At 38.5% G+C, this 7,500-nt stretch overlaps 1 protein-coding gene across 6 annotated transcripts in view; it reads right to left on the bottom strand.

The window, feature by feature from the left end:
- LOC105042761 (uncharacterized) overlaps positions 1-2,656 on the bottom strand; it is a 45,338-nt gene extending 42,682 nt beyond the window's left edge. For 4 of the 6 annotated variants that reach the window (XR_012140479.1, XR_012140480.1, XR_012140481.1 and 1 more), the window contains exons 1-2: positions 2,500-2,656; positions 2,197-2,314 (exon numbers count right to left, since the gene is read on the bottom strand). The gene's annotated coding sequence lies outside the window, so the exon portion shown is untranslated. Of the gene's footprint in view, positions 1-2,196; positions 2,326-2,499 lie in introns of all 6 variants that reach the window. The other 2 variants (XM_073255177.1, XM_073255178.1) reach the window with 2 other exon arrangements.
- Between the last annotated feature and the right edge of the window lie 4,844 nt (positions 2,657-7,500).

The following is a 7,500-nucleotide window of genomic DNA, read 5'->3' as shown; positions in this document are numbered from 1 at the left end:
CATAATCAAATATTAATAAAATGTATAAACATAATAACCTATCTAAATTTCTAATTTCGTCAGAATCCAAATATTGGGGATCTTCAAGAATTGTAGGTGAATGCTGTCAGCAAATGTGCTTGCATAATATACTGCACAAAAACCTCAAAAACAACTAATTCAGAGTTGGGTGAATAATCACCTTCAAAAATCACATGGTTACCCGTAAATAGTAAGCCACTACTACAATATATTAAGGGGAAGAAATGACGAGAGATAATCTGGATTGCTTTTCTGTTCAAGAAGCTGTAGAGATCACTGGAAAGTGATAAAATAAATATTTTAAGAAAATAATTACTAGAAAAATGAACTTTGAACAAAAATTAGAATATCATATATCGTGCTTATGCAATCCCATAGTGCGATGCATTGCCATACCAAGCTGGTGTTTACGCTGTGTGAAAAGACAGACAAGTCTTTAAAAACAATCACTAACATAAATCATTTTTCTGAAGTATTTCTTTTTTCTTTTAACTTCGAACAATTTTTAAAACATAAACTATTGCTTCAGCAAGTCCACATCACTGAGGTGATGGTTTCCGGCATCATATCTGAAATAACAAAGCAGAACAGTAGGCAGATACCAGCATGACCCAGTCTACTTTGATTATATTTTGATAATTATGAGTTGGAGTTTTTCAACAAATGTAGTGAAAGAAATTGTTACGAGTAAGAAGTGCATGCTCTACTTCTCTAGCAAGACCATCACCACCAACAATGTTTTGCATTTCCCAGCATCCGAAACTATCTATCTTAATAGTTAAATCCAATAATGTTAGATTGCACTGCAAGGTAGAATCTAATCAAATAACGGTGTTACATAAAGGGTCATTTAAAGGCAAGCCACAGTATGCTAAGGCATGTTTTGTCACTCATATATTTTAAACCTTTTGTCAATGTAAGACTTCTTTTTATGGGATGGTAGGCTTGGCAAGCTAAAGAAAATGAAGGATTATGGGTTACTCTCAAATGTTGGAAGTACATAACCCAGAAATTGGGAAGAGTAACCCTTGGCCAACAATGCTAGAAAACTTTAACAATGATAAACTGTAACAAACCCTAATGGACTTGGCTAATGCGACTTCAAAAGGATTTGAAACTTAAAAAGGTATAATTCCTTAAATATGCTTATGTTTATCTGTCCAAGTATAAGGGTAAACTTGGAGGCCTACAAAGCTAACAGGGTTAAGGTGCAATGCCACGTTGACAGAAAGATTAGGTCGCATAGGTCTAATGAAAGAGGCAAGTACACATCTTACAGGTAACTGTTTAGTAGGAAACAGGAATATAATACCACCTTAGCCCTCCAATAAAATGGAGCAGTGAAATAAGGAAACAAGAATGTTGGACATAAAAGAGAATTAGTTTAATTTAGTGAGAAATTTGTGAAGGAGACCAACTGAATGATGCAACTTGGATTGAGCTACATCTGCAAAAATAGACAATATGACTTGGAATCATAATCCAGATCACTCCAAATTGCGCAAGTATCCTCCATTTGGTCAAACTACCTCACGTGAAACAAAGCAAGTTACAGCAAGTTGCAACCATTTTAATTGTGATTATCAGTTATTCTTAATAGTACAGTATCCGGCATGACACAATATAGACCTTGACTGGAAGATGGATATAGATTTAACTGTGGATAATTTGATTGCATACTTATCTGTTTCTAAACAGGTTCACAATCCCAATCATGATTGCTGGCACCTCAGGCTATGAAAAAAGAATAAGATGTTGTGCCAGGGCTAGACATATTAGACTGAAATGTGATCTAATTAAGGAGACACAAATCATGGCATGACCACAATATTCAATGTAAGATTGATTAGAAATGTCATTGTTCCCAGAAACCACAAGGTTGTCAAGGACCATCTATACGAAGACATCCCAAGTAATGGTGTTGCAGCCTACACTTGCTCTCTCTCTCTCTCTCTCTCTCTCTCTCTCTCTCTCTCTCTCTCTCACATACACACAAAAAAAAAATGGTGAGGCGATTGAAATCATGAGTTCTGAGGGAAAACAATAGCCACTGCTAAGGAACATACTTCATAGCTGTTCACATGAAAACAACACTGTCAGCAAACAATTTGATTCAATGTCTTAACAGCTTTGCACAATCTTACACTTCAAGGTTAAGCTCGATCTATTGCTTACGTATTTGACTGTGTGGTGCTTTAATTGGGTTGGAAATTGTCGTTCGTACTGTAGGATCCACCGCTTCTAATTTATTTGTTCTTTCTTTTCCCGTAACAAACGTTTCTTCCGAGGTGCTCTACAAAGCCACTAGAACAACCCTTTAGTCAAGAACCATGAATAAAGGAATAGAGCAACTTAGGATCAATGAAACAAGTACTAGTTGGAACTACAGAGTTAAGCAATCACCGAAATCAGGAAAAAGAAAGAGAGAAGGAAATCAAAAAGCATTAAATAGGTTTAGGTGAGGAGAGCAAATGGAACCTGGAAATCAGAAAGGGAAACTCAGCCGAGGAGGACATTAAGCTGCTACCTCCATTGCCGCGGGTCTAACTTCCTTCCCTTTCTGTTCTCTCAAAATGTGGGCAGGAGGAGAGATGAAAAAGAGAATGGAAATGAAATATTTACGAGGATGGCAGGAAGTTTTCAAGGGTGGGATCGGGTTTTCCAAATGTTGAAGGACAGGCATTCTGAAAACGGAAAACCGACGGTGGCCGTGTGGGCCCCACCGATCAACTCACAAAGGTTTTTATGCGGGAGATAAGGGAGAAGGCATCTATCGCCAACCACCTGACCGCCCTAATGGTCCCAAAGTTAAGTTGCTGGACGTAATATAGGGATTGTTAGTTGGGACAACAAGCATGGCAAGCATGTTCTTTGGATGTCTGATCTTTTTGTTTTTTCTAGATTGTTGTCCAGCTATGCAATTCAAGAGAGGAAGTGAATTGGATTTCTAAAAAATTTTAAACTTAACTTATGACTTACAATAAATGTTTAACAATAGCTAAATAAATGAGGAGAGTATAGTTGATTCAAGATTAATGGTTGAATGCAAAAATGTAAGAAAATAAAGAAATTTTAAAGAAGAGCAATTAGGCACAACACAAACAAAAAGATTTATAGTGATTCGGTGCCAACCTTGCACCTACATCCACTCCCCAAACTCTTACTTGAGAATTCCAATCCACTAACTTGTATTCAACCTGAATACAAACGTCGAAAACTCCGACTCTAGCTATTCTAAGCTAGTCCACTTGTTTCCCAGGTACAAGCCAATCCAATACACTCCGATTCAAGGTTCGGATCAACCTTTCCTTGTTTTGGAACCCTTCCAAACCAAAAACAATAACTCAAACAGAGTATAACAATCAATAGCACAGAAAATACAAAAGAAGCTCCTTTAATGAGCGAATGAGGCTTTAAATACACTTTACTCAAAGAGAAGAAAGCTCTTTTCGATTTTCTCAAGGTGGTTGGAGACTTGAATGTACACTTGAGGAGTTGGTGAGCTTGAATTAAAAGCTTCTTGAATGCTTTGAGTGAGCTCTTGCTTAGGACTGAAAAGTATGCTTGAAATCCTCTTTTCAAAAATCTCTCTTCTTGATTCTACTTGATGATTCCCACCTTTTTGTCCCTTTTATAGCTTTAAGGAATGGTGGAGAACAATCTGGGCTGAAATAGAGCCATTAGACCACATTAAATGAGCATTAAAAGTACTTAAAATGGGTTAAAAACTAGCCGTTGCGGAATATTTCCGTCACAGGGGTCGACTCATGGGTCGACTCATGCTCATGGGTCGACTCATGGGTCGACCTCTGTGGAAAAACACCAGAAAATAACCAAAAAACCAAGGTTCTGTAAATTTGGCCTAAAAACAGCAGAAGTCGACTCATGGGTCGACTCATGCCTGGGGGTCGACCCATGGGGTCGACTCACAGGCTGTGCCAAGCCTGTGCCGGCCAAAAAGTCTGCGTGCCAATCAGCTCATTGTGCCATGAGTCGACTCATGGATCGACTCAAATTTTCAAATATGGATATCTTTCAAAATACAAGTCCAAAAATAATAAAATTTTCACCAATGGATCACAAATCTTTTGTTCTATCACTTGATGCTTTTAAATCAGAATTTGATAAAATTACGATTTTGCTCCTGAAAAGCAATAAATCTTTTTCAAGCGAAAATCATTAGTACCCCTTCAAATACTTTGTAATCATCAAAATCAATCCAAAGAGCAACAATCTCCCCCTTTTTGATGATGATAAAATACTTGAGCAAAAGCATATATATGAAACATTGAGCATGAATTTCAAAGGAATGAAATGCATCATAGGTAGTTTGAAGATAAATAGGAAATTTGCTACCAAATTGAAAATTACTTATAAGTACATTTGCTTGAAAAGAAGATTGATTCTTTGGCACGTGATACATGTGCCCATTTGCTTGTGTTGCTCATTTGCCTAACAATTTGCTTATTGCTTAATAATTTAAAAATTTGCTCATTTGATTATGTGATTTTGGTATCAGAGCAGAATTTTTGTTATCAGAGCAAAGCAGAATTTGCCTAAGAATTTTGAAAATTTGCTCTTTGCTCATTTGAAAATATCTTATTTGCTTATTTGCTCGTTTGATTATTTAATTTTGATATCAGAGCATGCCTAAGAATTTGAAAATCTGCTCATTTGCTTAACATTTTGCTCAATTTGCTTTTGATTCTTTTATCAATTTGCTTTTGATTCTTTAATTTCTTTCCCTTTTTGACAGCATCAACAAAAATTATTTACTCCCCCTTTTTGAATATATTTTCTCTATTTCTTTCTTTTGATGGAATTAATTTTACTAATGTTACTTTTGTTTACTCCCCCTTTTACTAATGTTACTTCTTTAGCTTCCTTCTTTATTGCTTGTTTCTGAGTTGCGAATTATTTTACTCTCCCTGAATACAGCAAACATAAAAGATATACCAGATATCATAGATAGCATATTGCAATTCATAGTATTTTAAGCATGCACATAATTAAAAGTAACTCAATTTGAAGGTCATTCATTGAAAGTCAAAAAGTAGATATATATATAATCAAAAAGTGACTGATACCATATAGTTGTTCCAATACATATACCAAAATGCAAAAGTCAATCAGTCAACATCATTACATAGCTCAAAAGATAGATCATAGAATGAAACTAAAGACAAGACTAACTACAAGGATCTAGTAGAGATCATGACTGGATGGATCAGAGTCAGATGAATCGGAGATGGGGTGAGGAGATGAAGGATCACGACCAAGGGCTCGTCCTCTACCCCGTCTGCCTCTGCCATGAGTGAAGGTGCCGGCACGAGTGGGCGGACGAGATGATCCTGAAGGCTGAGAAGCAACAGACTGAACTGCAAGAGAGAGTCTGATGGTGTCTAGAAGGTTCAGAGCTCTCGAAACAGACTGTAGCAGTGCAGTGAACTGGGTGGATGCATGCTCATTAGAGCCTCTGATCTCTCTTCTCAGGAAATCAAATTCACTCTCCAATACTCCTCTAAGTCTGGCTGCCTCCATAGATAGGTCTGAGACCTCAGTGGTGCACTCCTGTGGCTGTGGATGTGCCAGAGCTAACACTTGCCCCTGCAAGTCAAGTACTCTCCCAGTCAGTCTCAATATATAACCCTCAAGCTGCTGAATGCGAACTGACTGATCTGAAATCATCTGAAAGACAGTGAAGATGTGAGGGATCAAAGTCTGATCAGATGCATCATGTGATGTGGATCCCTGTACAAAAGCTGAAGTGCCCCACTATCGAGAAAGTAAGGAAGCCACACACTGAGAGATCATCTCTATCTGGTCGTCAGCCAATCTGATCTCTGAGAGATGTGCTCTGCTGTCTGGCTGCTGGACTGGAGTGTGCCTCCTAGTAGACTCTGATGGGCCAGCCTCGGGATCTGAAACGAACTGAATATCTGGAGATGCTGCCCTGATATCATAGAGAGGTGATGAAGGACCTTCTTCCTCAGCTCTGTCCTCAACTCTCTCTTCTGCACCCTTAATCCAACCACCATCAGTCCTAGTAAATCCCATGCGGTGCAAAGTATGTTGGTTGATGGTGTCAGAGTGAGAAAGTCTAGCTGCTGCCTCTCCCTCAAAACTAACTCCAAACCTCCTGAATACCAATATGAGGGCCATACCGAAAGGCAGATGTGCCTTGGATCTATTCAGGGTTTCCTCATGGCTTCTATCATTAATGCTGGGAGGTTTAGGGGGGTTTCGGTAATCACATGAAACATGATGCAGATGTCTCGGCCTGAGAGGAGGTCATGTCTACCACTTCTAGGGAAGAAAAGCTTTATTACCATTTGATGTAGTATTCTCATCTCAATGGACAGGATCTTGGCTTCTAGTTTGTTTAGGCTTCCCGAGAAGGTTCCTCCTAAAATCACATTAATTCCTTCTTCCTTGATTGGAGTTCCATGTTTGAGTATCCCTCACAGAGCAAATGAAGAATCTCTCCCAAAAGTACAGGATCCAAACAGATATCTATACCCTTAACAGTGGATGTTACTGTTCCATTGCCATAGCTCAAATTCAGATAAAATTTTCTAACCAAATCCACATAGGTAATTTTTTTAAGTGAGCAGTAAAATCCCCAACCTTGATCTTTGATTTTTGAATTAATGGAGAATTCCTCTTTTTCAAAAAATCTGAAATCTATATTTTTCTCGGATTCTACCTTTCTAACAGATAAAAAAATTTTATTAGGGCTTAATGGAGATCGAGAAGAACCTGGAGCAGATGTCGAATAGGAATGGAAGCAGATGAGGTCTGAGAAGCTTGTCTCTTCATGCGCACGCTCTCTTCCAACTCGCGGACCGACTTCCTTCTTTGTGGGAGCTTCATTTTTGGAGCCATTTCCACCACCAGAGCAAGCAAAGGGTCTTGGGAGGTCAAATGTGTGAAGAGATAGAGGGATTTTAGGGGAGGAATAGGATTTTTGGAAGAGTGAAATCTCGATTTGGAGGAGAAGGGTAGAAGTTAGGGCACGCTCTAACCGCTCCAATCAAGAGAGGAAAATGGGAAGAGCTCGTTCCTAATGGATGATTTGAGGTGGAAGGGGTGATGGGAGAAGAATCTAGGGGGTAGGCCTTGGATTTGGAGAGGAAGAAGAAGAGGACCTAAGGTTTTGGAGGGAGGAAGAAGACGGTGAAATGAGTCGGCTCAAAGGAGTGGAATTTCAACAAAATAAGAAGAGCCCGTGGGATTTTGATCAAAACTGCAAGTTTGCCATTGGGTCGACCCTAGGGGGTCGACTCATGGTTCACAAAATTTAAAAAAATGATGAACAATTTTTGAAAAATTCGAAACTTTAGGAGAAGGATATTTGCTCAATGATCAATTATAAGAATGATAAATTTGAGCTTTTAAGCCCAAGAGAAATGATGAGAATTAAGTTTAAGGAGTTTTTGACATTGATCCCTTGTGATTGGAGAGACATTTAAGCAGATG

The sequence above is a fragment of the Elaeis guineensis genome, chromosome 4 (assembly GCF_000442705.2).
Source record: "Elaeis guineensis isolate ETL-2024a chromosome 4, EG11, whole genome shotgun sequence".
NCBI lineage: Eukaryota > Viridiplantae > Streptophyta > Magnoliopsida > Arecales > Arecaceae > Elaeis > Elaeis guineensis.
Note: the sequence above shows the minus strand (reverse complement) of the source record. Positions and strands in the feature narration are given on the sequence as shown.